Source organism: Somniosus microcephalus, chromosome 14 (assembly GCF_052327205.1).
Source record: "Somniosus microcephalus isolate GS21.2 chromosome 14, FLI_Smic_1.0, whole genome shotgun sequence".
NCBI classification, from domain to species: Eukaryota; Metazoa; Chordata; class Chondrichthyes; order Squaliformes; family Somniosidae; genus Somniosus; species Somniosus microcephalus.
Window position 1 is genome coordinate 8,716,814 of NC_141000.1, and position 18,790 is coordinate 8,735,603.

The window sequence follows — 18,790 nt, forward strand, 5'->3', positions numbered from 1 at the left end:
ATATTCCTTCAATCTGGTGAGCACCAGTTTCAAATTTGCAAGGTGTTCCTCATCGTCATCTCCTGTAATCAGGATATCGTCCAAGTAACATTGAGTGCTTGGAATTCCCTGTAATACCTGCTCCATGGCCCTCTGCCAAATTGCTGGAGCCGAAGCCACTCCAAAAACCAGTCTATTATATCGATACAAGCCTCTGTGCGTGTTGATTGTGAGATACTGGCGCGACTCTTCCTCAACTTCCATCCGTAAGTACGCTTGCGCCAGGTCTATCTTGGTGAAGTGTTTCCCGCCAGACAATGAAGCAAAGATATCCTCAATCCGCGGAAGCGGATATTGCACCGTGTGAAGCACCGGATTAACCGTGATCTTGAAGTCTCCACAGATGCGGACCTTCCCCGGTTCCCCTGGCTTGTTACTCGATGAACGCTTCATGACGGGAACAATGGGCATGGCCCACTCACTCCAGTCCACCTCAGACAGTACTCCTGAACGTTCTAGCCCTTCCAGCTCAGCTTCCACGGCAGGTCGTATCGCATAAGGTACCGGTCTGGCTTTGAAAAACTTTGGGTTTGCATGTTCTGCAATCTTGATTTTTGCCTTAATTCCTCTTAGTGTTCCCAGTCCCTGTTGGAACACCTCTTTAGCCTCATCCAATATTCTGGACAATCATTCAGGTTTGACATCTTTTTTTCCGGAATCTACCGTTATTGCTTTTAGGGAGTGCCAGTCCATATTTATTTTCCTGATCCACTCCCGTCCCAGAAGTGGTGGACCTCCCTCAGGTAGTACATATAAGTCCATTCCTTGGTGTTCTTTGCCCTTGTGTACCACCTTGACTTTTATCTTTCCGATGGAGTATACTCTTTGCCCCGTGTATGTCTGCAATACTATCTCCGTATCCCGTAGGGGAATATGTGTGAATAACCTTTTGTAATCTTGCTTATTCATGACCGTCAACGCCGATCCGGTGTCCAATTCCATCTTCACTTGGACTCCTGCTATCTGAAGTGTGACCCAGATAGTTTGTAGGTCAGCTTCCTTACTCACATTGTGAATTCTCAGACTACCCAGTTCCTTGCTGTTGGAGTCTGAATCCGAATTCTGTTCATCTGAACTCTTCTCAGCCACCTTATGTACCTTTCTGCACTTTTCCTGCGGTGACTTTTTGTTGCTGGTCTTCTTTCCTGACCGGCATACTTTAGCTATGTGACCAAGCTTGCCACATTTTCTACATTCCTGATTTTTAAACCAGCATTGGTTCTGATCGTGTGTTGTCTTTCCACAACGATAACATTTCGCTGTACCCAAAGCCATTTGATCTACGCTGAGTACCGCTGCCTTCAGCTGCATTTCCGCAGTGCCTCTCGCTGCGGCTTCGTGCGATGCTGCAATAGTGACAGCCTTATCAAGTGTAAGATCATTCTCTTCAAGCAGCCGCTTTTGTGTTCCTTCTTTCGACAATCCACACACGAATTTGTCTCTCAGTGCCTCTGTCAGTCTTTCCCCAAACTGACAGTATTTCGCTAGCTTACGCAGTTCAATTAAATACTCCGCGTTGCTTTCCTCTTTCAGTTGCGTTCTCGCATAAAATTTAAATCGTTCCGCTAACATCAGCGGTGTGGGGTTCAAATGATTTCTCAGGACAGCAACAATATTAGCGAAAGCCTGATCCGCCGGTTTAGCTGGTGATAGAAGATGCTTCAATAGCCCGTATGTCTTCGCACCCATTGAGTTTAGTAAGGTTAGTGCTTTATCTTCATCTGATATTTTATTTGCCTTACAATAAATCTCTATGCGTTCTACATACGTGGCCCAATCTTCAACATCGGCATCGAAATCATTGATGTTACCACGCTTAGGCATCCTCGCAATCTTCTTGAGAAACAAAAAGAAATTTTTCTTTTATTTATTTATTTATTTTCAAAATGGCGGTTTCCCGCGCTTGTCTTCTTCCCCCGCCTACGAAAATGGCGGCTTCCTGCGTTTGCCTTTCTCCCCCGCTGGCTGTAATGGCGATTGCCGTATTGCTGCATTCGCCCTCCCCAGCGGTTCTCAAATCGTGCCTCCCAGCCCCTTTTGCAGTCCGATCCTTTCCCCCGGCTGCGGCTGAGTTCTCCGCGGTTTTTTTTTTTTTTTTAATTATTTTCTCCCGCGCCTCGCGGCCTCGGTAGCTGCCCGGCCTTTTTCCCTGATCGCGGCCGAGCTCTCTCTCGACGCTGTTGCGTCTCCCAGCCCGCTTGCAGCCCGGTCTTTTACACCGGCTGCGTTTGCATTCACCGCGGCTCCCGTGCCTTACGCTGCCCCAGTCTCAGCGCCTCTGGCCCTGACTTCTGTCCGGCTCTTTTCCCCGGCCGTGGTCGAGTTCTCCGCCCTTATATCCTCTGTTTTTCCCTCCCCTACTTCACAGCCAACGTGGCCGACTTGCTGCTCGTCGCTGATCGGCTTACCCACCACCATGGTAGAAGGGATGATCATTGCCTGTTGCTGATGGAAGGCTTCGTGTCAGGATTCTTCCTTGCTCTTCAGACCCGAGTCTTTTCTCAGCAGGATGATGAGGGCGGATGCCTCTTCTCGACGCCCGTTAAACTGCCTTGGATATATCTCTGCCGCAGGGTAAGATCGTCATCGTCGCCACTGTTAAGTCTGTGTGTTCTAGTTATTGTTAATAAGAATCACTGCACACAGACCACAAGAATAAATTCAACAGGTCTTTACTAGTCGAAGGTCAGGCTGAACTGCCCAATAATCATTACACAGCCCTTATATACCGGTGTGGTCACCACCGGTATTACAGTATACAGCAGCCAAGATAAAGTAGTGCATCTCTTAAAATAGTTCTCTTAAAGGTGGAACGGTTACATACACCACATTGACTCTGTTTCTCTCTCCACGGATGCTGCCTGACGTTCTGAGTGTTCCAGCATTTTGTGTTGTTATTTCAGATTTTCAGCAGCCACAGTATTTTGCTATCATAATCTAATTTAACTACAGAAGTTACAATTAATGGGGCAGTGCTTGACTCGGTGTATGACTCAAAAAGAAACAGACTTGTCAGCAGGAAAAGAAATGGACCCTGCACTGAAAACTGGATGCCTGTAAAAAACAATATCAGTACAATTTCAGTTAGAATGCTGGGCAATAATTTCTTATATCCTTGGGCGAAAAGAGTGAACTTTTTACATTTTTTTGATGTAGGACTGGATTTATCACTATTTTGACATGTTTAAGAAGGATGCACATCAAATATGCTGCAGCATAACTAGCCATCCATTTAGAGAAATCCTGTTGCATTTTCAATTATAGTATGGCTTAGATCTGCTTAAAGAGCTTAGAATATATGAATATTGCTTCGACTCTCGGACATAATACAAATAAGGTATTAAACCAGCCAGATTAGACAAGCAATTAATAGAAATGAATTTGCAATGGTAGGAATCAGGACTTGACTGCAAAGCAATTGTTGCCTGAAAAAAGACACTTATTATTGTAAACAGGGTCCTCATTTCTTTGACCCTTTTTTCACCTCTTTTAACTTATTACAGCAAACTCCTTTACTCACAGGCCCCCATCATTTTTCCTTGTAATATTGGTACAGTTCGCTTTTCTTTAGTATTCTCATTTAAATCGCCTTATTCAGCCATCTTGGGCGCTGTTTGTTTAACATACATTTATTTTTCATGCCTACATATTTATCCTCCATGTTGTTCATTATAATTTTAAAGGTTTTTCCACAATTCCTTCCCTCAGATCTCTCACAGCAGTAATTGCTCTCATTCCTCTGAAGTTGATCTCGTCACATGTACATGCCCAGGTCGTTTTCAGGAGCCGATTACCAGATGCTCTTAAACTGAATGTTTACTATCCTCGCCAGCCCCCTATGGCTTCAGTTCTTCCGTATGACTTGATATCCTGATCATTTGTAAGAATGAGGTCTCGAGATGAATTACCCAGGGGGCCTGTAACCCATTGGGTTAAAAAGTAATCCTGTACCACATTCAGGAGCTCGGATTCTGTTACCTCACTTACAATAATCTATATTGCCGTCCTTTTGTCCATAAGGTACCCAGTCGAAGCCTGAAATGGAGAGTGGTTCAGTCCTTTTTCACCATTGAAAATTTCTGCTTAAGGCCCGCCAGCTTTTCTAACTCTCCTCCCTCCACTAATTAAAAAAAATGCTTTCCCAAGCACTGCGCCACCCTGAACTGTTCTTTCTCTGTAACTATCCACTTCCATTGTATTGATTATTAGTGAGCTAGGAAGTGCTGGTGCTGCCACCTGCAGTGTTGTTCTAGGGTTTGATACTTGGGACTATGATATTATAGCTATTACAGAGACGTGGCTGAAAGAGGGGCAGGTATGGCAGCTCAACATTCCTGGTTACAGGATTTTCAGACGGGATAGAGAGGGAGGTAAAAAGGGAGGGGGGTCACGGTATTGATTAAAGAAACTATTACAGCTGTGAGGAGGGATGATATGTTGGAGGGATCATCAAATCAGACCATATGGGTCGAACTGAAAAACAAAAAAGGGGCGATCACGCTGCTGGGAGTGTACTACAGACCCCCAAACAGTGAGAGGGAGATAGAAGAACAAATATGTGGACAAATTTCTGTGAAGTGCAAAAACTATAGGGCAGTAATAGTAGGGGATTTCAACCGCCCCAATATTAACTGTGAAGGGTATACAGGGTGCGGAATTCCTAAAATGCATCCAGGAGAACTTTTTTAGCCAGTATGTAGCAAGCCCAACAAGGGAGGGGGCAGTTCTGGACTTAGTTTTAGGGAATGAAGCTGGGCAGGGAGAAGGCGCATCAGTGGGGGAGCATTTTGGTGCTAGTGACCATAATTCTGTTAGATTTAAGGTAGTTATGGAAAAGGACAAGGATAGACCAGGAATAAAAATTCTAAATTGGGGAAAAGCAAATTTTGCTAAGCTCAGAGGGGATTTAGCCGTAGTGGACTGGAAACAGCTACTTGAAGGTAAATCAGTGTCAGAGCAGTGGGAGGCATTCAAGGAGGCGATCCGGAGGGTTCAGACCAAACATGTGCCCTTAAAGAAAAAAGGTGGGACTAACAAATCTAGAGCCCCCTGGATGTCTAGAGACATACAGGGTAGGATAAAGAAAAAAAGGGAGGCGTATGACAGATACTGAGGGCTAAATACTGCAGAATCTTTAGAGGAGTACAGAAAGTGCAGGGGTGCAATTAAAAATGATATTAGGAAAGCAAAGAGAGAGCATGAAAAATTCTTGGCAAGTAAAATCAAGGAAAACCCAAAGATGTTTTATAAATACAGTAAGAGTAAGAGGATAACTAAAGAAAGGGTAGGGCCTATTAGAGATCATGAGGGTAATCTGTGTGTGGAGGCGGGAGACGTCGGTAGGGTTCTTAATGAATACTTTGCGTCTGTTTTCACAAAGGAGAGGGGCGAAGCGGACATTGCTATCAGGGAGGAGGAGTGTGAAATATTAGATGAAATAAACATAGTGAGAGAGGAAGTATTAAGCGGTTTAACAGCTTTAAAAGTGGATAAATCCCCAGGCCCGGATGAAATGTATTCCAGGCTGTTAAGCGAAGCGAAAGAGGAAATAGCAGAGGCCCTGACCATCATTTTCCAATCCTCTCGGGCTTCAGGTGTGGTGCCGGAGGACTGGAGGACTGCTAATGTGGTACCCTTGTTTAAAAAGGGAGAAAAGGATAGACCGAGTAATTACAGGCCAGTCAGCCTAACCTCGGTGGTGGGAAAATTATTAGAAAGAATTCTGAAGGACAGGATAAATCTTCATTTAGAAAGATACGGATTAATCAAGGATAGTCAGCGCGGATTTGTTAAGGGAAGGTCGTGTCTGACAAACTTGATTGAGTTTTTTGAGGAGGTAACAAGGAGGGTAGATGAGGGTAGTGCATTTGATGCAGTGTATATGGACTTTAGCAAGGCTTTTGATAAGGTTCCACATAGCAGACTGGTCATGAAGGTAAAAGGCCATGGGATCCAGGAAGTGTCAAGTTGGATTCAAAACTGGCTCAGAGACAGGAAGCAGAGGGTAATGGTTGATGGGTGTTTTTGTGACTGGAAGGCTGTTTCCAGTGGGGTTCTGCAGGGCTCAGTACTGGGTCCCTTGCTTTTTGAGGTGTATATCAATGATCTAGACTTGAGTATAGGGGATATGATTAAGAAGTTTGCAGATGATACTAAAATCGGCTGTGTGGTTGATACTGAAGAAGGAAGCTGTAGACTGCAGGAAGATATCAATAAATTGGTCAGGTGGGCAGAACAGTGGCAAATGGAATTCAATCCGGAGAAGTGTGAGGTTGTGGCGTTACCACCAGTTGTACCTTACATAAAGACACATAATTCCCTTTAACTTACCTAACTGTATGTACTTAACTTACTTATATATGTTAGCTTACCTGTTGGGGCCGTTGCCCCTTTAACTTACCTGTCGGGGCCGTTGCCCCTTTAAGATGTACCCTAACGTGCTGACGTCACGTCATGTATGATGTAACGTGCGTGCGGCGGCCGCCGGCCCGACTTGGCCTTCCAGGACGGCCGCCGGCGCAACCCGGCATAGCATCTTCGGCCGCATCAGCCAGCCGACGGGAGCGACGCGATCTTCTGCTCCCGCGGCAAGCACCGGCACAGCCCGGCCTTGCGACCTCGGCCTCAACGGCCAGCGACGCAACGACGCAGTCACGTGACTGCCCCAAGCGCGGGCAAACGTGATGACGCGCATCACGTGATGCCCCAAGCGCGGGAAACGCGAACAACGTGATGACATCACAACACAAACGCAATGACGTCATCACGCTCCCCACAGGACTGCGAACTCAGTCCTCGTGGAGTCCCCGCTGGGACAAGACCTACACCACGGTGCTCCTACAGTCAGCCATCTTACCTGATGTAATTAGTCTGTTCCTGTAAATAAACAACTTGTTAATAGTTCGTCGAAGTCAAACTCTCTTATTTAGTGGCGATGTACACGAACCGCTACAAGGTAATGCATTTGGGGAGGGCTAACAAGGAAAGGGAATATACATTAAATGGTAGGACACTGAGTAGTGTAGAGGAATAAAGGGACCTTGGAGTGCATGTCCACAGATCCCTGAAGGTAACAGGCCAGGTAGATAAGGTGGTTAAGAAGGCATACGGAATGCTTGCCTTTATTAGCCGTGGCATAGAATACAATAGCAGGGGGGTTATGCTTCAACTGTATAAAACACTAGTTAGGCCTCAGCTAGAGTACTGCGTGCAGTTCTGGTCACCACATTACAAGAAAGATGTGATTGCACTAGAGAGGGTACAGAGGAGATTTACAAGGATGTTGCCGGGAGTAGAGAATCTTAGCTATGAGGAAAGACTGGATAGGCTGGGTCTGTTTTCCTTGGAACAGAGGAGACCGAGGGGAGACCTTATTGAGGAGTATAAAATTATGAGGGGCCTAGATAAAGTGGATAGAAAGGACCTATTTCCCTTAGCAGAGGGGTCAAAAACCAGGGGGCACAGATTTAAAGTAATTGGTGGAAGGTTTAGAGGGGATTTGAGGGGAAATTTCTTCACCCAGAGGGTTGTGGGGGTCTGGAACTCGCTGCCTGAAAGGGTGGTAGAGGCAGGAACCCGAAACACATTTAAAAAGTACTTGGATGTGCACTTGGGATGCTCTAACCTGCAGGGCTACGGACCAAGAGCTGGGAATTGGGATTAGGCTGGATAGCTCGTTGTTGGCCGGCGCGGACACGATGGGCCGAAATGGCCTCCTTCCGTGCTGTAACTTTCTATGATTCTATGGTTTGTTCAGCAATCATTTCCTAACCTTGTGCCACAACTTTGAATCCCTCTGGTAACAAAGTGAAAAAGCAGATGGAAGATTAACAGTTATCAGTAACAGTCCCACCATATGGGACTGCCAAAAAATGCACTGCCTGAAAGGGCGGTGGAAGCAGATTCAATAGTCACTTTCAAAAGGGAATTGGCTATATACCTGAAAAGGAGAAATTTATAAGACTCTATAAGAGCGGGGCTGGGGAATTAATTGGATAGCTCTTTCAAAAAGCTGGCAGAGGTACAATGGGCCAAATGGCCTTTGCTGTGCTGTAAGATCCTATGATTCTATATTGTGCTTTCTAAGATTGGGGGAGGTCACGATGAAAGTCACAAGACACATGCAGTATGCTGCCATCGCTAGGCTTACTTGTTCACCTTTGAACCACCCATTCAACCCTGTATCCTTCGCGGTCAGCTGACACCTCCGCCTTCAGAGATAACTCAAGAAGTAGTGATAGGATGATACTGAGCTTGCATTTCAAAAGCCTGTATATTGCAAGAGTAACAGAAGAATGAGAAATATTTTGACTGACAAAATTTTAACTGGGGGAGGGCGGGCGGGCAAGGCCGGGGGGGGGGGGAAATGCTTCAAGAATGAACAATCTGAAGCCAGCCCGCAGACAGGCGAGTCATGTGTCATCAATGAGGACTCACAGCCATGCTCCACAAGGATGTATCACCGGACTTTGTTGAAATGTGTTCTCTCTGCATCAGTTTTTCCCGAAATGTTTGGCTGCTGGTTTCGACTGAGCTGCAATTAATCTTTAATTCCTCAAAAAATATTGTTAAAAACTAAATGGTATGAGGGGGAAAAAATTACCACTCAATTTTATTACCCACCTACTATTTTGTTCTGACGAAAATTCATCGACCTGAAAGGTTAACTCTGTTTCTCTCTCCACTGCTGAGTTTTTCCAGCGTTTTCTGTTGTTATTTCGGATTTCCAGCATCCACAGTATTTTGCTATCGTATTACTATTTTTACATTATTGTTTTCTCCCTCCCTGATGAATCATGCACATTAAAATTATGCAAATCGTTACATTTTAACATAGAAACATAAACATAGAAACATAGAAGATAGGAGCAGGAGTAGGCCATTCGGCCCCTCGAGCCTGCTCCGCCATTCAATGCGATCATGGCTGATCATCCAAATTCAGTACCCGGTCCCTGCTTTCTCCCCATACCCCTTGATCCCTTTAGCCTTAAGAAATATCTCCAACTCCTTCTTGAATATATTTAATGAATTGGCCTCTACTGCCTTCTGTGGTAGAGAATTCCACAAGTTCACCACTCTCTGGATGAAGAAATTCCTCCTCATTTCTGTCCTAAATGGCTTACCCCTTATCCTTAGACTGTGACCCCTGGTTCTGGACTCCCCGACCATCGGGAACATCCTTCCTGCATCTAGTCTGTCCAGTCCTGTCAGAATTTTATAAGTTTCAATGAGATCCCCTCTCATTCTTCTAAACTCCAGCAAGTATAAGCCCAATCGACCCAATCTCTCCTCATACGTCATTCCTGCCATCCCAGGTATCAGCTTGGTGAATCTTCGCTGAACTCCTTCCATGGCAAGAACATCTTTCCTCAGATAAGGCGACCAAAACTGCACACAATACTCAAGGTGTGGTCTCACCAAGGCTCTGTACAACTGCAGCAAGACATCCTTGCTCCTGTACTCAAACCCTCTCGCTATGAAGGCCAACATACCATTTGCCTTCTTAACTACCTGCTGCACCCGCATGCTTACCTTCAGTGACTGGTGCACAAGGACACCCAGGTCTCGTTGCACTTCCTCTTTTCCCAATCTATTGCCATTCAGATAATAATCTGCCTTCCTGTTTTTGCCACCAAAGTGGATAACCTCGCATTTATCCACGTTATATTGCATCTGCCATGCTTCTGCCCAATCACCCAACCTGTCCAAATCATCCTGGAGTTTCTCGGCATCCTCCTCACAGCACACAATCAGAAGAGTTAATAACACTGCCTTTGGAAGCACTGATTTTACATTAGTACTGTAGTATATTCCCCTTATACCAATGTCTCTCTTTAAATGCAGAAAGGCTGCCACAAGATTGCACAGACACAGAATGAAACAAGACACTGATAGACTTTAGATCCCAATAACAAGTGGCAGCTAGTTTTAAAGGAGCTCAGCAGAGCCACAGGTTGAACAGCAAAGCTTTGTTTCCACAGTAAGCTACAGTACATGGGATAAGGGTGTCAGTCTATACACTCCATTAGTATTAAACAAGTAGCCTCTATACAAAGGAAATAACCTGACACTCATATAATCCCACCCCTCCAGTACATTAACCCAGCATGAATGGACTTGTGTTTCACTGCTTTGTGGTGCTATCTTTTCTCATTGCTCTTTGGTTCCTGTTCAAATTCAGTACTTTTGGAACTAATCGTGGAACATACGAACATACAAAATTGACGGGCAGGGAAAGACCCGCTGGTCCATCAAGCCTTCCCTTCACCGGAGCATTGCGACTAAACACTTCTTCCCTCCCCAACACACAGCTCTCCTTAGCAAAATGTGCAATGTGTTGGATTCAGTACACGTGTTCATTATTTTGAATGAGCAGCTATTGGTGTTTGACCAGTACTGTACTAGCTCACTTGATCGGAACCTACAAATATGTTATAACTACAGTTAACAGTGTTATGCAACACACAGTATTAAAGTAAACATGGCTAAATTACCTTAATGATTAAATATTTTCAAAATGTTGATTTTTGTGGTTATGTCGAGCACTGCTTCAGTTTCTAACGTTTCTTAACTGTTAATTCTAGCTGTGGAAATGTGCCAAGACTATAAAGCACACCTGATTACTCATGGTATGCTAATATAATCAGGATTCCAGACTACACAGATTGTGCTGGGACTGTAAGTACATTTTCATAGACAGATAATTAGCACATCATTTTATCTCAACAAAATCATAATTTGGCAATGGACTAAACATATATTATACTATACTGCTTGCACTTTATATTGTACCTCATAACACTGCAACACAGATGAAAAATCAGCGTTTGACAGCTCTGTGAAGCTGTCAAACACGGACAATCTGTCTTCTAACTTGAGTCCTTCTACTCAGACTCAGTTAGAGATCTCTCCAGACCAGAAAACAGAGGCTGCAGCTTTTGACAGTTCAGCGGCCATTCTGCTTTCTGTGCCGGTGAGCTGAGGGACTCCCGAGAACTGAAGGGAGGAAGCCTGCAGGAGAAAGTAAAGGTAAGTAAAACTTTTAAAACACTTTACACTTAACTCATACACTTACCTCTGCACACATGCACCCATCACTCACCTGCACAACGGACATCTCAACCCCTCCAACCCCTGCAGACCGACGGTCCGCCTCGCTGACTTGGCGTGGTTCGGAGCCGTCGGGAAGCCCACACTTCAGGGCTAAGAATAGGGATTAGGCAAAACACTGCCTGTTAACTACCTGTTAACAGGCAGTTAATTGGCACTAATCTCCTTCCCGCCTCGGGGAGGCGGCTCCCAGCACAGGTCGGATACTCACCTCCTGGTACATTGGCACGGAGGCGGGTTGGGGGCGGGATGGGTTCCTGCCCCCCGATTCTGCAATTTTCCCACTACTCCTGCCTCCAAACCCACCTCCTCGGGGCTTGGCAATTCGAGCCCAATGAATCACTTTAGGAGAGTACTTAGGGGTAGAAATTCGGTTGTTTGCGCCACCCGTTAACGCCTAAAGAGGCCGACAAGTGGGGCGATAACCAACGAGCGCCCGGGCGCTGTGATCCCTGCGCCTCTCCCCATATTGAGTGGGCATTTAGCGCCGGCGCTAAACTGTTGCGCCCGCTCACCGGCGTAAGCAGATCATGACGTCATTTCAGTGTGCAACGCCTTTGGGGCGCCCCGGACCGGAAATTCAGTGGCGCCCCCCTCCGTTCCGCCTGGCACTAATAAGGACAGCTTATCTGGAATGTTCCCCAGTCGCTGTCGGGCTGGGGGGGCGTTCTTTAAAGGGGACTGCTGTGGTATAAAAGCGGCAGCCATTTTTGGACCACAAATTCTTCGAGAGTTACAGAGAGTTACTGAGCTGCACACTGAGAGCCATTTCACCACTGAGCCAGCGCTGGCAGAAGAACTTCAGCCTTCTGACCATCACCTTGCTGTTGGTGAGCATATCAAATGGGGAGACTTTCTGTGCGCACTTAATATGGGGGCTGCATTGGAGGGGAACGTGCTGCTGCTGAATCATCTTGAGAGGGCACAGAGACGCAGGGAGAGAGGGGCAGGCATGGCCAGATGGCGGAGGGCCAACAGACGTTGCCACATGAGACCTTACGCTGCCAGGGTTTTCCGACAGCAGTTTTCCTACATGAACATGTCGGAGGAGCAGTGTATCAGAAGGCTGCGCTTTAGAAAGGAGGTGGTGACTGAGCTGTGCCACCTGCTTCAGCCAGATCTGCAGCCTCAGATAAGGTGCAGGACATCTCTGTCGGTGGCTGTGAAGATGACTGTTGCCCTAAACTTCTACGCAAGCGGCTCCTTTCAGGCCGCAACTGGGGACATAGCCAACATCTCGCAGTTCGCGGTGCATTGCTGCATCCGTCAAGTGACTGATGCCCTGTTTAAAAGGAGGCGGCAGTGCATCTCCTTCCCAATGACCCCGGACAAGCAGTGGGAGCGCGCAGAGGGCTTCGCAGCAATAGCGGACTTCCCCATGGTGCAGGGTGCCATTGACTGCATGCACGTGGCTTTGCGGGCACCTGTACTGAATGCGGAGGAGTTCCGCAACCGCAAGGGGTTCCATTCCTTGAATGTCCAGCTGGTCTGTGACCACCGACAGCTGATCCTTGCAGTCAATGCGCAGTTCCCTGACAGCAGCCACGACGCCTTCATCCTGCGCCAGACTTCTGTTGCAGACCTTTTCGAGGCCCCGGCTCACCCAGGAGGCTGGCTTCTCGGGGACAAGGGCTATCCTCTGTGCCCGTGGCTGATGACCCCGCTCCGTTCGCCCAGCACCCCTGCTGAAGAACACTACAGTGCGAGCCATCAGGCGACGAGGAACATTGTGGAGGACACAATTGGCGTGCTGAAACAGCGGTTCGGCTGTCTGGACCATTCCGGAGGAGCCCTGCAGTACTCACCTGAGCGAGTCTCCCACTTCGTGGTTGTGTGTTGCATGCTGCATAACCTCGCTATCCTACATACCCAGCCAATGCCACCAGACATTGAAGCACCAGCAGAGGAGGAGGAGGAGGAGGAGGAGGAGGAGGAGGACCAAGACGGGAGGGAGGCACAAACTGAAAGGGCCGTGCGTCAGAGGCTGATCAGAAGTCGCTTCTAGGCCACTCTCAGGGAATGCTTGCTGCCATTCCAAGAGCAGGAATGGAACCGTTCTGATACCCCAAAGCCTGTGAAGGGCAAAATGAATGTAAATAGCAGACATGGCCATTGTAAATAAAGAAAGTTGTTTATTTTACAAAATGTGCTTCCTTCTAGCATGACAAAGCAATGGCAACAGAAAGCAAAACTAACAGACTGCCACATAAGTGACTCGCACACCCGGGAGACTGTCCAAAACATCACTAACATTCAGATCAGCATCCTCGGCCTTGATTTCTACAAATAACAGGTATCAGCAGCACCTTCTACTTTTTCCCCCTCGATGGTGATCTGCTTCGCTTGTGAGACTGGCCCCTTCCCTCCCTGCAGCTCCTCCGTAATGGGACCCCAGTGGCTGCAGCAAAGCTGGGGGAGGCCTGCTGACTGTCCGAAAGCGCAGATGCCCCCGAGGGACGGCCTGGACGAGCTCTGGGCCTGGAGGGCCCGGCTGCTGACTGCTCCAACTTTGCATGGGTGGAAGCAGTCTGTCCTACAGGTGGTGGCAGCTGCAGTGGAGACGTGCCAGCGGTGGCATCAGGAATGCTGTCATCCTGAGAGCAGACAGCAGCTCCCTGGTCAGCCAACACACTGGCACTCTGACGGGGCAGCACCGCAGCATGCGCAGCAATCGGCTGGTCCACAGATTGCTGGCCTGCTGTGGTGCTGCAAGGGCCCCGGGTAATCCTGCCTGATCCAGTGAGGGTGGCAGCAGTCAGTGGTCGCGTGGCCTCAATCTGCGTCTGCATGAGACCAGCGAGTGACTGCGTGGCAGCACTCAGCACTTGCGTGGCAGGTGCCAGTGCTTCGGTGAAGCTCTGGACAATCCTTTCCAGTGCTGCCCCGAAGTCCTGTGCACTCCTTGCCAGTGCTGTCCCGAAGTCCTGCACACTCCTTGCCTGTGCTGCGCTGAAGTCTTGGACACTCCTTGCCAGTGTCTCGATGGATTCAGGCATCCTTGCCACTGCAGCCATGAGCTCAGTGTGCCTCAGCCCAGCCTGGGCGCTCATTTCTGTGAGGGCACGCACCTCTTCTGCGCTCTGTGCAGCAGCACTGGCGGCCCGACTCGCCCTCCGGGGAGACGGCCCCCGAGCTTCCCTACCCCCCTTGTGTTGCTGCAGCCCGCTGGTTCCTTGAGCTGGTTCCTCCTCAGAGCATTCCCCCCCGCTCCCCTCCAGGGAAGTAGTCTCCCCAGTCTGCAGATGGGCTGGCTCGCCTGAGGGTGGTAGGGATGGTCCGGCTTCCTCCTGCTCGTCGCCTCCGGAGTCAGTGGCAGTGGCACCTTGAGGGCCCGGCTCCCGAGCTGGTGATGCAGCATCTGAAAGCAGGGAGTTTGAAGAGTGGCTTTAGCTAAAGGACAGGGTGGCAGCAAGGGATGCATGAGTGCTGCAATGCTCTGACTTGGGTCCAGAGTGAAAAAGCATGCTGGTGGGGGGAACAAGTGGAAGGAGAGAGTTCAAAAAGGTGATGACCTTACCATCGCTGTGCACAATGGGGTCGGCAGCTCCAGTGGTGACGGGACCACTCATCCAGCTTGCAACAATCTGGTGGACTCGCTCCTCGAGGTCTGTGAGGGTCTGCAGGTGAGGCCGGCCTCCTCCGGTACGAAGCTGCTCCCTGCGGTTCCTGGCCAGCTTGGCCTGCAAGAGAAAGGACGGGAAGTGAAGAAACATGCTGCACTGAGCTGACATCACATGCCCCCCATGGTAGAATAGCCCTTACATTATGCACTGAGCTGACATCACATGCCCCCCGTGATAGAATAGCCCTTACATTATGCACTGAGCTGACATCACATGCCCCCATGGTAGAATAGCCCTTACATTATGCACTGAGCTGGCATCACATGCCCCCCGTGGTAGAATAGCCCTTACATTATGCACTGAGCTGACATCACATGCCCCCCATGGTAGAATAGCCCTTACATTATGCACTGAGCTGACATCACATGCCCCCCATGGTAGAATAGCCCTTACATTATGCACTGAGCTGACATCACATGCCCCCCATGGTAGAATAGCCCTTACATTATGCACTGAGCTGACATCACATGCCCCCCATGGTAGAATAGCCCTTACATTATGCACTGAGCTGACATCACATGCCCCCTGTGGTAGAATAGCCCTTACATTATGCACTGAGCTGACATCACATGCCCCCATGGTAGAATAGCCCTTACATTATGCACTGAGCTGAATGTGCGTGTGTGTTTCCAGAAAGGGCCATGGGTGCTGGATGACAGCTGGCCATTGGGGCTTCGCTAACCCTCTGGCCATAAAGTGAGGTGCAGATGGAAGGATGAAGATGAATGTGAAAAAGGCACTCACGCTAACGACCCGAGTGAGGTCGTTGAACTTCTTCCTGCATTGCACAGGAGTCCTGGGCACCATGCTGCTGGAGGTGACTCTTTGGGAAACCTTCCTCCAAGCTCTGCGGTATTCGGTTGGGTTAGGCCTCCTGCCATTCTCCGGGTACAGCACACCTCGTCGGCGCTCCACCGCATCAACCAGAGCATTCAATGCCCCCTCGCTGAAGCGCTGCGCTCTCTCCCTGACCCTCTCCATCTCTTGGAAGTTTTGGCCGCCACAGGTAGGTCACCGCCGAGTTTGAGGCCTACAAGGCGCAGAGTGTGGCTGCAGATGAGAATCGATCCGCCCCTTTAAGAGTTGGCCGGCGCCAGCGTGTCTGGGTCAATTCAATTATTGACAGCACCTGCGCTGCGCTGCACCCGCCCGCGGAGAAATTGAGTTGCACCGCCGGGTTAGCGCCTTAAGACTACCGTGCAGCGCCTGATTTAGTGCCGCGATCACCTTCAGGGGCGCTACAACCCAATATCGCGCGAGGTGGCGTGAATTTGCGCCTGGCGCAAAACTTTGCACACCGCCAGTACTAGCGCCCCAAATGGGGCGATACCCAATTTTTCCCCCTTACTGTTGTTATGTATGCAAATCAGCCACGGTGCTTGATTCACAAACCTTTACTGGTATTGGTTGAGGAAGGATCATTGGCCCGAAACTAGAAGAACTTCCAGCATTCTTCTTCAAACAGTGGCCTTACTGAACCACCGGAATAGGCAGATGGGATCTCAGTTTAATGTCTCATTCAAAGGGTGGCACCTTTGAGAATACTGCACTCCCTCCATACTGCACTGTCGCGTCACCCTAGATTATGAGCTCAAGCACTGGCTTGGGGTTTGAACCCCCAACCTTTTGACTCAGAGGCATGGTTACTATTATTACTGGTCACGTTGGCACACTGTCCCTTCACCTCCAAACTGGATTTGAAACCAAGCCAGATTTATGAGGTAACAGTCTCCATTCTCTTCTGGCTGTCGGTCCTTTGTGAAATGAGTTTTGGCAATCTAACAATGTTCCTAATAGGTATGAGGCCACTGCATAACACCGCTGACACATGTCAATCTCACTCAAACAGGCTATAAGAACACCTATTACGGGAATTAGAAAAGGTTCACACTACTGCAGTAGGATTGCTCTTCTAAAGTTAAGGCCAAAATACATTGTTTGGACAGAGTGTCGGGTGCTTTACTTTACAGCTGCCTGTACTAAACCTAAGCTAGAAGTGTTAAATACCGACAATGGATGCCCAAAAATGGGAACATGGTCCACACCCCAGACCCAACATCCATCATGAACAGCACAAAACAAAAATTAGGTGCAATATTTGCATATTCTTTCAAATTTATAACATTGTTAAGTCATTTTTTTAACTTAAAAGACTGGAGAACCAGATGTTAGCACCATACATATAGACAGGCATACACCAGAACGTGCGTCGAATCTCAATGAGGCCAAAATCACTTAACGGAGAACTACAGACCTGTTAGCCTCACATCAGTAGTTGGGAAAATGCTGAAATCTATTATAAAGGATGCAATAACTGGGCACTTAGAAACTAATAGTAAGATTGGGCAGAGTCAACATGGATTTATGAAAGGGAAATCCTGTTTGACAAACCTATTGGAGTTCTTTGAGGATGTAACTAGTGGAGTAGACAAAGGGGAACTGGTAGATGTGGTGTATCTGGATTTTCAGAAGGTGTTCAATAAGGTCCCACACAAGAGGTTGGTGAACAAAAGTAGGGCACATGGAATTGGGGGTAATATACTAGCATGGATTGAGAATTGGTTAACAGACAGAAAACAAAGAGTAGGGTTAAATGGGTCTTTTTCAGGATGGCAGGCTGTGACTAGTGGGGTACTGCAAGGATCGGTGCTTGGGCCCCAGCTATTCACAATCTATATCAATGATTTGGATGAGGGGACTAAATGTAACATTTCTAAATTTGCTGATGACACAAAGCTAGGTGGCAGTGGCAGTTGCGAAGAGGATGTGAAGAGGCTTCAAGGGGATCTCGACAGGCTCACTGAATGGGCGAGAACATGGCAGATGGAATAAAATATGGATAAATGTGAAGTTATCCACTTTGGTAGAAAAAACAGAAAGGCAGAGTATTTCCTAAATGGTGAAAGATTGGGGAATGCAGATGCTCAAAGGGACCTGGGTGTCCTTGTACATGAGTCACTGAAAGGAAATGTGCAGGTGCAGCAAGCCATTAGGAAGGCAAATGGTATGCTGACCTTCATTACAAGAGGATTTGTGTACAGGAGTAAAGAAGTCTTACTCCAATTATATAGGGCCTTGGTGAGACCACACCTTGAGTACTGTACAATTTTGGTCTCCTTACCTGAGGAAGGATATACTTGCCATAGAGGGAGTGCAACGAAGGTTCACGAGATTGATTCCTGGGATGGCAGAACTGTCGTATGAGAAGAGAGTGAGTAAACTAGGCCTGTATTCTCTTGAATTCAGAAGAATGAGAGAGGATCTCAATGAAGCATACAAAATTATTACAGGGCTTGATAGGGTGGATGCTGGGAGAATGTTTCCCTTGGCTGGGGAGTCTAGAACCAGGGGCCACAGCCTCGGGATAAAGGGTAGGCCATTCAGGACTGAGATGAGAAGAGATTTCTTCACACAGAGGGTGGTGAATCTTTGGAATTCTCTACCCCAGAGGGCTGTGAAGGCTCAGTCATTGGGTATATTCAAAACAGAAGTCGATAGATTTCTGACTAGTAAAGGCATCAAGGGATACGGCGATAGGGCCGGTGAATGGAGTTGAGGCAGAAGATCAGCCATGATCTCATTGAATGGCAGAGCAGGCTCGAAGGGCCGAATGGTCTGCTCCTGCTCCTATTTCTTATGTTCTTATGTTCTTAACATGATGGAGGTAATGGAAAATATAAGATTGTTTGCCTTTACAACTGGGCATCAAAGATTCCAAAGTAATTTGGTCCCATGTATCCAAAACAAATCTCAAGTTTCAGCCTGTTGGTGAGTCAGGGAGTAACCCAGCCACTACATAGTAACAGGTTTGAGGAGTTTTAAGATTGCTGCATTGCATTTTCATGGAGGTGAATGGAATAAACACTGTTAACAGTTTTAACAGTATTTGGTAATGGGATGGTATAATGAATGCCTTGTTCTGAAGTTTACATGAACTGCTCCTAAAATTGTATATTGTAATAAAGCAGATGGTTTTACAGCTGACTACACGACATAAGAACATAAGACATAAGAAATAG